Below are 11,666 nucleotides of genomic sequence, written 5' to 3' on the forward strand. Positions count from 1 at the left end.
AATTAATTAATAAAACTAAGAGTTGGTTCTATGAAAAAACCAACAAAATAGACAAACCCTTAGTAAACCTGATTAAAAAAAGGAAAGAGAAAAAGCAAATTGTTAGTCTTGAAAATGAAAAGGGTGAACTCACCACTAATGAAGAGGAAATTAGAACAATAGTTAGGAGCTACTTTGCTCAACTTTATGCCGATAAATTCGATAACTTAAATGAAATGGAAGAATACCTTCAAAAATATAGCTTGCCCAGATTAACAGAAGAAGAAGTAAGTAGTCTAAATAGTCCCATTTCAGAAAAAGAAATAGATCAAGCTATTAACCAACTTCCTAAGAAAAAGTCCCCAAGACCAGATGAATTTACATGTGAATTCTACCAAACATTTAAAGAACAACTAACTCCAATGCTATGTAAACTGTTTGAAAAAATAGGGATTGAAGGAGTCCTACCAAATTCCTTCTATGACACAGACATGGTACTGATACCTAAACCAGGTAGATCGAAAACTGAGAAAGAAAACTATAGACCAATTTCCTTAATGAATATTGATGCTAAAATCTTAAATAAGATATTAGCAAATAGACTTCAGAAAATCATCCCCAGGATAATACACTATGACCAAGTAGGATTTATACCAGGAATGCAGGGCTGGTTTAATATTAGGAAAACTATTAGTATAATTGACCATATTAATAATCAAATTAATAAAAACCATATGATCATCTCAATAGATGCAGAAAAAGCATTTGATAAAATCCAACATCCATTCCTACTTAAAACGCTTGAGAGTATAGGAATAAATGGACTATTCCTTAAAATAATAAGGAGCATATATTTAAAACCTTCAGTAAACATCATATGTAATGGCGATAAACTAGAACCTTTCCCTGTAAGATCAGGAGTGAAACAAGGTTGCCCACTATCACCATTACTTTTCAATATAGTACTAGAAACTCTAGCCTCGGCAATAAGAGCTGAGAAAGAGATTCAAGGAATTAGAGTAGGAAATGAGGAAATCAAATTATCACTTTTCGCAGATGACATGATGGTATACTTAGAGAACCCCAAAGACTCTGCTAAAAAGCTATTAGAAATAATTCAGAATTTTAGCAAAGTCGCAGGATACAAAATAAATCCACATACATCCTCAGCATTTTTATACATTACCAACACAATCCAACAGCAAGAGATACAAAGAGAAATTCCATTCAAAACAACGGTCAATAGTATAAAATATTTGGGAATATATCTACCAAAGGAGAGTCAGGAATTATATGAGCAAAATTACAAAACACTTGCCACAAAAATAAAGTCAGATTTAAATAATTGGAAAGACATTCAGTGCTCTTGGATAGGCTGAGCGAATATAATTAAGATGACAATACTCCCTAAACTAATCTATTTATTTAGTGCTATACCAGACTTCCAAGAAACTATTTTAATAACCTAGAAAAAATAACAACAGAATTCATATGGAACAACAAAAGGTCGAGAATTTCAAGGGAAGTAATGAAAAAAAAATTAAATGAAGGTGGTCTAGCTGTACCTGATCTAGAACTGTATTATAAAGCAACAGTCACCAAAACCATTTGGTATTGGCTAAGAAATAGACTAGTTGATCAGTGGCATAGGTTAGGTTCACAGGGCAAGATAGTGAATAAAAATAGCAATCTAGTGTTTGACAAACCCAAAGATCCCAAATTTTGGGATAAGGATTCATTATTTGACAAAAACTGCTGGAAAAACTGGAAATTAGTATGGCAGAAACTAGGCATGGACCCACATTTAACACCACATACTAAGATTAGATCAAAATGGGTCCAAGATTTAGGCATAAAGAACGAAATCATAAATAAATTGGAGGAACATGGGATGGTTTACCTCTCAGACTTGTGGAGGAGGAAGGAGTTTGTGTCCAAGGGAGAACTAGAGACCATTATTGATCACAAAATAGAAAATTTTGATTACACCAAATTAAAAAGTTTCTGCACAAACAAAATTAATGCAAACAAGATTAGAAAGGAAGTAACAAATTGGGAAAATATTTTTACAGTTAAAGGTTCTGATAAAGGCCTCATCTCCAAAATATACAGAGAACTGACTTTAATTTATAAGAAATCAAGCCATTCTCCAATTGATAAATGGTCAAAGGATATGAACAGACAATTTTCAGATGATGAAATTAAAACTATTTCCACTCATATGAAAGAGTGTTCCAAATCACTATTGATCAGAGAAATGCAAATTAAGACAACTCTGAGGTATCATTACACACCTGTCAGATTGGCTAAGATGACAGGAACAAATAACGATGAATGTAGGAGGGGCTGTGGGAAAACTGGGACACTGATGCATTGTTGGTGGAGTTGTGAAAGAATCCAACCATTCTGGAGAGCAATCTGGAATTATGCCCCAAAAGTTATCAAAATGTGCATACCCTTTGACCCAGCCATACTACTACTGGGCTTATACCCCAAGGAAATACTAAAGAAGGGAAAGGGACCTGTATGTGCCAAAATGTTTGTGGCAGCCCTTTTCATAGTGGCTAGAAGCTGGAAGATGAATGGATGTCCATCAATTGGAGAATGGTTGGGTAAACTATGGTATATGAATGTTATAGAATATTATTGTTCTATAAGAAATGACCAACAGAAGAAATACAGAGAGGCTTGGAGAGACTTACATCAACTGATGCTGAGTGAAACGAGCAGAACCAGAAGATCATTATACACTTCAACAATGATACTGTACGAGGATGTATGCTGATGGAAGTGGATATCTTCAACATAGAGAAGAGCTAATCCAATTCCAATTGATTAATGATGGACAGAATCAGCTCCATCCAAAAAAGGAACACTGAGAAATGAGTGTAAACTGTTATTTTTACCTTCTGAATCCAATTCTTCCTGTGCAACAAGAAATTCGGTTCTACACACATATATTGTATCTAGAATATACTGTAATATATTTAACCTGTATATGACTGCTTGCCATCTGGGGGAGGGGGTTGGGGGAGGAAGGGAAAAAATCTGAATAGAAGTAAGTGCAAGGGATAATGTTGTAAAAAATTACCCATGCATATGTACTGTCAAAAAAAAAGTTATAATTATAAAATTAAATAAAAATTAAATTTGGAAAAAAAAAAGTTTGACTTTACTTTCTCCTTTTCCTAACAGGATTTATTCAACAAGTCTATGGTTGAGCATTTCAGCAAATGCTATTTTGTGTGAACTGAAAATTCTTAATAGTCAAAGTTTGTGGGTACCTATTCATTTTTACAGGATCTGCAAAGTTCTGTTAATTCTACAAAACAATGAAGCATTTAGCTGTACATGGATGGATCTGTACTAATAAACAGCATCATCTTTATTTGTACAAGTGGTATAAGTAGATGTGACCCAGTGTTTTCTCAGTATTAGTGCCTTAAATCATAAATACTTAACTAAAATGTTAGAAAATAATGTTACTTTCATTATGCTAATTCTGAAACATTTTACCAACAGAATAATATGCGAAAACATTTTGAACATTGTGAAGTGGTGACAGGAAAGGCTGTTCTATTAGCAAAAGGAAGAAAAAATTAGAAAAACCAAAAGGACACAGAACAAGGTACAAGGGAACAAGGGAAACACTTTTTTCATGAGCCATGAGATCAAGGATAGCAATACAGATCTTCTGACCTTATAGGATAGACTCTAGTTTTTATATTTCCCCAGATAATTCGTACCATTTTTATTTGCTTTTCAAAATAGATTAAAATCATGCCTTTATATATATAGCTTCTTCAGACATTACTTAATTCAAGTACAAATAGAAAAAAATTGCATTAATTTAAATTTTAATGCCAGTCAGCGATTTTCCTGAATCATTTCATTGAACCTAAGGAATATTTTAAATTTTCATATAAGAGATTATGTAATAATGATAATCTGGGTATAATCAATTAATTGTTATATATTCTTTAGAGGTCATATAATTCAAAATCTAAGCAGAATAATGACTTAAAGCATCCAGAGTAGATATTTTATTGTTTATTCTAAAAGATTATAAATTATTACAGTTGTAGATATAATTCTAATTTTTTTCTTTTCTTTAAAAATGAGTGTATTACACAATTTTTACTAACAAAAAAATTCCTGGGGTTTTATTATGAGTAATAAAGGCATATTTACTTATACTAACAATGAAATTTTGATACAATAAACAAATTTATAAATGTAAGCATCTGTTAATAATCTCTTGCTATTAAAATTCCTATTAAAAATAAAAATTAGAAGAACATTTAAAGTTTAACCATTGATGTAACTTTTAAAAATGGCCTTAAATTTTTACTGTTAAGCCTTAGACACTTGATAACACATCTTTGTTAAACTCAGAGTTAACATCTACTAACTGCTTATTTTGACTGTTAAAATTTGAAATTTGAAAATATTTTTATAAATAGACAAAAATGCATCTTACTTCATATTTATCTTCCTATTTTCAGACTACCTTTGAATCCAAAAATTTCTTTAGATGCCGTCAATAAAAGAGAAAAGATTGGAGACAATTATGACAGTAATGTTATGACAGAATTAGCCCATTTGAATAGATATTTAAGGATTTCATTGAACATTAATATCTTTTGGTATGATGCAAAGTGTGGGGGTAAATAAGAAAAGAACATGAAGAGGATAAAGAACACATAAAAGTAAAATAAAGTTCCCAGGTGATTCATGTAAAAGATGAATTTTAGTATTATTTGAATTTCAAACTGTCCAGCAGTTAAGAAATTAATGAAACTGAGACTCAGGTATGGTAAATGATTTGGCTAAAGTTGCACAATTAACAAGTGTCATGGATTCTGAACTTAGCTTTTCATGCCTCCAAATCCAGAACACTCTTTAATATGCCAAATGCCTGTCTTCCCATTTTGACTACTTTTCACTGTTGTCAACGGAGAATTCTACTAATCGTGATAAATTCATGTTAGCCTGCACTACCAGAGCTAAGCATAAAATTGATGAAATTATTTTGAACAATGAATTTGAGAAGCTTCATTTCATAGTTGATACGTTCTCTCATTTTATTCAGATTATTATCTAACACTTCTACTTTATTCCACTGGTAAGAAGAGAACATTTTGCTTTGGGGCATACTAGTCCTAACTACTGATAAACCTCTTGGGAAGATTAAGTTCAGTGTCACTTTTTTTAAACAGGAATTCAAAATGAATTTAAAACACTCTCATAGATATAATTTATTAACATTTTTAAAACCGCCCTTTGATGTTTTAAATTAAAGCTGTTCTTCCTTCTCAGAATGTTTGTAGCAATAGAGTATTCCTTTGGATGTTCATGGCCAACAAGAAAGTGTATCAAATAGTATGAATAATAGTTACTAGTACAAATATTTGGAATGATTTTTTTAAATCCTCATTATAAGGTTTAAGTTTGCTGTGATTGGGAACAAAAATCTGTTACTTCATATGCTTCATACCACCCAGTAGACAAACGAGAAGTATTAGACAAATGGATCATAATAGCTTTTTTGATGACACTATTTCTGACCTGTTTCTAACAGAAATAAAACTGTTTGGAAAAGAATAACGTGGATAGTTAAGTTATGAAATAAATGAAACAAAATATTCATTTGCTAGAATATATTTCTGATTTGGAGTAAAAAGAGCCAATGAAATAGTTGATCTTTGAAATATATCTTTTTGGGGACTACAAAATTCACTAATAGAAGGGGGAAATGGAAGTATTTATATTATACCATCGTCGTGGGTTAAAGTTCTAAAATACTTGATTTTATGTTTTAGATCAAGTTAGTTTTCAGCATAAATTTATATATTTGCAGTTTGTAAATTCTGATTTTAATGTTTCATTGCTAATGTCAATTATGGTCTATTTTTTCATATAAAGTTGTTGAGCAGATGCCAATTGAAAATATTTCCATTGGAAACATAAAGAATGATACAAATGAAATGGTTCTTGTTGTATATGGGATAACAACTGATGTTGAAGAACCACAAACAGAAATTTCTCTTGAAATGATCATGACAGAGAATTGATGCAATTAAAATTTTGCATTTCCTTTTAGTTCCTCATTTTCAATTAAAGATTTTTTTGGTGTCTTTAATTCTAAACACAGTATGAATGCATGTTTCAGAAAATTTATTGTAAAGAACTTTTCAAATGTTTGTAGTGGTGCCTAGATTTGCATATTTACTAGGGTAGAATAAGGTGTTTAGAAATCTATTGAAGTTATTTCTGTTCATATCAATTTTGTTAAAGAACTCACAATTCTGAGTCAGAGCATCTTAACTTTAAAAGTAAGTCATTTAACCTCAATTGCCTCAGCAAAAAAAAAAAAAAAAAAGAAAAAGAAAGAAAGAAAAAGAAAAGAAAAGACAGAAAAGAAAAGAAAAGAAAGATAGGAAGAAGCCAGGGAGTTCCTCAAAGAAATCTGTATTTGATCCAAAATGTACTAGGAGCCACTGGAGTTAATTGCATATGTTTTTCAAGTAGCTGATAAGTAGATGATGGATTGTAGAGGGACAAAACTTAATATGTGTAACCCAAGTTTCATTGACCAGTTCTAATGAGAATGGATTGCATATTGGCCTTAACAGAAGCTGTGTCTGAAAGAGCTGGACCATAGACAATTCTAGCTAATCAATACACTGTCTGATAAATCTGTCCCAGACTGCCTCAACATAAGATTTACTTTCAGAGGAAATTCACCTTAACCCATAGGTTGTAAAACAATTGAGGATACATCTTTCAGCAACACTGGACCTGCATTTACACTATGATACATATGGTGAGTAAGGGGGAACCTGATTGAGGTTCTGTACCTCCAGAGTCTATCTTGAACCAGGAGGCCCAATTCCTTTCCACTTGAACTTGGAGAACCAGCTGAGCTGTTTCATAATCTTTTTCCAAGATATTGCCACTTCTCCACTGGTATTTATCCCAAAGCAATGTAAAGTATTGTCTATGGCAGCTGCCTCTTTCAGTAACTAGCAAATAACCTAGAGCAAGGTCATGGTATAAAATCCTCAGTGCCAAGAAGTAAAGATATTCTTTTCTGGTATCAATGGCTTTATGAGTTTCACTGGTTATTAAAGCTATGATAGCTTGTAATGCATTCCACCTCATATGACCTCACCCATGATAGAAAAATTTTGATAATTCCATAGAACCCAGTTTCTAAAGCACCCCTTCTAAAAGTTGTCCTTACACATAGTGTTTAAGTCAACGTATTTGCAATTCAGGGGGTCCTTGTGGATGGCAAATGGCCTGATCACCATACCAAAGGAGGAATCCTCCTTAGAGATGAGTGTGAGCAGTCTATGGCAACCCAGAGATATGGGATTGTGTAGCGGGCCAGGAGGTAAGAATCCATTTCAGGTCTTGAATCTTACAGTAACTTGGCTCACCAACCTCCCTTTTCTTATGAAATAGCAGAGACTGCTTGTCAATATAACAAATTAATAATCTAGTGACTGAAGCCAAATGCAAACACTCCTCTTTGGATTAACGGCAAACCTTTGAATATAGGACAAGAAAAAGAGCCCACAATAGAGACTAAAGGCATTTGGGAGAAAGATACTTGAGACAATGGTATGATAAACCTTACCCTGATGTGTATATCAACTGTTTGCATTTCTGTCTAATGTAATCTCAAATCTTAATCATTTATATCTCAGTAGATCTTGTTTGTAAGAGAAAATTATAGGAACTTCAAAAAGTGTACTTTGTATCAAGTCTATGAACATTATATATATATATATATGTGTGTGTGTGTGTGTGTGTGTATATGCACATATATGTATATATGCATATATATGTATGCATTTATATATATATATATATTATTATAGATATATTATATAGCTATATATTTGATTTGTCTCTCTGATCAATAAACTTCTAAGAGTTCATATTTAAGACTCCTCCTGGCCTGTTAAAATTCACACCCTTAATTCACTACAGGAGCTGGATTCCAACAGGATAGCATGAGATCCTTGCCAGGATAGAAAATTTGCATTGAAACTAGTGTCTAGAGATAGTCATATCCATAATGTTAGGAGAATACCCTCCCATTCAGCAAGTTTATGACTTAACAGTTACAGAATTGGAAAACGTGTTTGTGTAGCCACAAAAATATTACTTAACTTCTTTCCCCACATCATTCAAGATGGTACCAGCAGCTACAAAGAGCCTAGTTATCATTAATCACCTACCTATACTGTTGTAGAAAATGTGGTTGGAGATGTTGCTTCTGTATCAGGGTGAGTACACCTACATGACAAAGAACTGGTTTTTGCCAAAATGGTCATTACAATCACGGTTATGGGAAACTATGAGCAAATAAGGTATAAGGAAAGGGGAAGTGAATACCTGTGGATGATGTAATTAGGAGTGGAGACTGACATGGGGACATTAGGTGCTCTGGATAGTCTATAATCTCTGTAGTACCCAGTAAATCAGGGGAGATGCATCTTAGGACAGGAAACAAAAGATTATGCTTTGGCATTTGACATGTGTGCCTATTTGTAGTTACCCATTCTTACAAACTTGTGAGTAAAATTTTTTTCCTGGCTTCATCTGCAATGAGTCTGCAGAGTTCCTGTTAAGGAGCTTCCTTCTTACACCCTGACCAATATGCACATATTTCTTCAAAAACCCATTCAGTGAATAAACTTCAGGGGAATCACTCACTTCTTGACCAAAGGCCCATTAGTTTATAAAAGTATTTATTGTCCCTTCCTACATTTCCTTAGTACTCTTAAAATGAGATCAAACATATACAGAATTCATAAGGAACTTGGAGCCTTTTAATCAATTTATGCATGTTTTCCAGATGAATGAATATGGCCAGCCCAGTAGAGTTGCACTTGCTGCAGTAGAGCTGGAACGCTTGGCAGTTTAGTTTGGGGAAGGACCTCAGTGTCCAGTACCTTTTCCTGCCCGGTGACCTTCAGGATCTTCCCGAGACAATTCAAATGGAAGCAATTCGGTTTCCCAGCATGGTGCTGGGATACTGTCCAGGTTTCACAGGTGTACAACCAAGGGGTCAGCACAAGGGCTCTGCAGACCTTCAGTCTGGTGGTCAGTCTACTACTTCTCCTCTCCCACCCTTTGCTTCTGAGCCTCCCAAACACTGAGTGAGCTCTGGCAAGGCATGTTCAACCTAATTATCAATGTGGACATCCCTGGGAAGTATGCTGCCACAGGAAGTGAGCTTATCCACAGCACTCAGAACTTCTCCATTTGCTGTACCTGGTGGTTCCCCCTATGGATGGTGTGGCACTGGCTGATGGAGGACCTGGGCTTTCTGGTTGTTCATTGCTAGTCCAGAATGAGCACAAGAGGCAGAGAATCGATCCATTTGTAACATCTCTGCTTCAGAGGCTGCACTGGGTGCCCAGTCACCTGGGGACAAAAAATCCTACACCAACACTCCTGCCACCTTAGTTCTGGCTTGTGGCCTTTTCAAGTTGAAGGACTGACCATCAGTGCAGTAGCTGACCTTCATGTTGTTTTTGTCCTTGTTGAAGGAGTTTGACAACATGGCTGAAAACATCATGCTACAAAGCATGGGAACAAGCACATACTACAAGAGCATTGTCCGTTGTCCAGGACCTGACCAAATATGCCATGTACTATATGGATGAATTTCTCTGGGTAACATTTTTTTCTTTTTTCTTATTTTCCCCAATACATAAAAAATAGTTTTTAACATTCACCTCTGCAAAACCTTGCATTCCAAATTTTTCCCCTTCCCACCTCCCACCCCCTTCCCTAGATAGCAAGCAATCCAATACAGGCCAAATGTATAATTCTTTTAAAAATATTTCCATATTGATGATGCTCTGCAAGAAAAATCAGATCAAGGGGGGGGGCACAAGAAAGAAAAAAAAAAGCAAACAACAAAAAGGGTGAAAATCCTATGTTGTGATCCACATTCAGTTCCCACAGTCCTCTCTCTCTCCGGGTGCGAATGGCTCTTTCCAACACAAGATCATTGGTATTGGCCTCAAACACCTCACTGCTGAAAAGAGCCACGTCCATCATTGTATAATCTTGCTGTTGCTGTGTACAATGATCTCCTAGTTCTGCTCACTTCACTCGGCATCAATTCATGCAAGTCTCTCCAGACCCCTCCAAAATCAGCCTGCTTATCACTTCCCACAGAACAAAAATACTCCACTACATTCACACACCATAACCCACTCACTCATTCCCCAAATCCACCCAACCTACAGATTCCTGCAAGCACAAAAGGGCTGCTACAAACATTTTTGTACACATGGATCCTTTTCCTTTTTTATGATTTCTTTAGGATACAAGCCCAGTAGAAGCACTGCTGGATCCAAGAGTAGGCACAGTTTGGGCAGAGTTCCAAAGCAAATGAATTTTGACATAATTCTCCATAAGCCCTAATTGCTAACAGTATCAAAAGTCTTGGTCAGATTTACATTGTGTATAGATTTCTGTTCTACTCCTGGCATTTCTCCTGGAGTTGCCAGTTAGCAAATACCATATTGACTGGCCCTTGGCCCTTTCTGAAGCCACACTGGATCTCAAGTACATGATCATCTTCCAAGTGAAGTATCAGCCTATGAAAGTGGACTCCAACAAAATTCTTGCCAGCCTGAAAGGACCCACATCTCCATGATCATCACAGGATGATCTATTTCCTTTACCTTTATAAAGATGAGTAATGGAGGTGTCCTTGAACGCCTGGAGGGGGATAAACTCCTCTTACCATATAATCCAGAAAATTTCAGTCTGCTTTTATATGAGAAATGAAACACAGAATGAGCTGAATTTCTGAATTAAGTTCAAAGACAAACATGGCTTGGGCAATTTTGCAAGATGTTGAAGGTGATACAGAATGGTTTTACTTACAAAGTAAGATCAGAATCATTTAATTTTTCTTAATTTTCTCTTTTTTATCAGTGGGAGATTCCCTCTTTTTTCTCCTCCTGCCCCATATCAGTCATTCTACACTCCAGAACATGACCACAGTTCAGGAACATAAAAGCAGAGAAAGGATTTTTCTGCAAACTTATAGAGATTCACATTAGTGAACAAGACACAGGGAGAGATTTTCTGACAGTTTTCCCTTTACACATCCATGCACAGGAAGGCCTGGCTGAGGCACAGCAAGCTGGGGGGTTTGGCAGCTTCATCTCTCCCCATCACTGGCAGCGGTTGTGGCCGGCAAATCCACCTGGGGTGGAAAAACAACGTGACATTGGGAAGTGAGAACAGTGACCCAGGTAGAGAACTGTGTGCAGGAACAGGCCTGGCCTCCTACCCCCGGTTCCCTATACATTTTCTCCAGGGAGAGGAATATGGTTTAGGAAACTAACTATAGCATGGTTCCTGTGCTTGCTTTCACTGGCTTTGCATCTGATGGAAAACCTAGGATGCTACTAAAGATGGAAGATCTGCCCACCTGCAACTCTTGTCAGTAGTCTGAATATTTGCCAGTTCAGTGTACAGTGGGAAATGCCCCAGAAGCTCCTCACAGCTCACATATCCACCATCTATGCAACTAAGTCCTGTATCCTGTATCAAAGCAGTCACTTTCAGCAGATTCTGTAGCATCTGCCCAAGTGGAGTACCTCTGTCAACAAAGCAGTACCTGAACGGACTATTTACAAGCT

The 11,666-nt window shown here is 35.6% G+C and overlaps 1 protein-coding gene across 1 annotated transcript in view; it reads right to left on the reverse strand.

Moving 5' to 3' along the window:
* Positions 1-7,898: 7,898 nt before the first annotated feature.
* The window catches only part of LOC141549095 (uncharacterized), a 45,392-nt gene continuing 41,624 nt past the window's right edge, over positions 7,899-11,666 (reverse strand). The window contains exon 18 of the mRNA XM_074278415.1: positions 7,899-11,227. The gene's annotated coding sequence lies outside the window, so the exon portion shown is untranslated. The remainder of the gene's footprint in view (positions 11,228-11,666) is intronic.

This window comes from Sminthopsis crassicaudata, chromosome X (genome assembly GCF_048593235.1).
Source record: "Sminthopsis crassicaudata isolate SCR6 chromosome X, ASM4859323v1, whole genome shotgun sequence".
Taxonomy (NCBI): domain Eukaryota; kingdom Metazoa; phylum Chordata; class Mammalia; order Dasyuromorphia; family Dasyuridae; genus Sminthopsis; species Sminthopsis crassicaudata.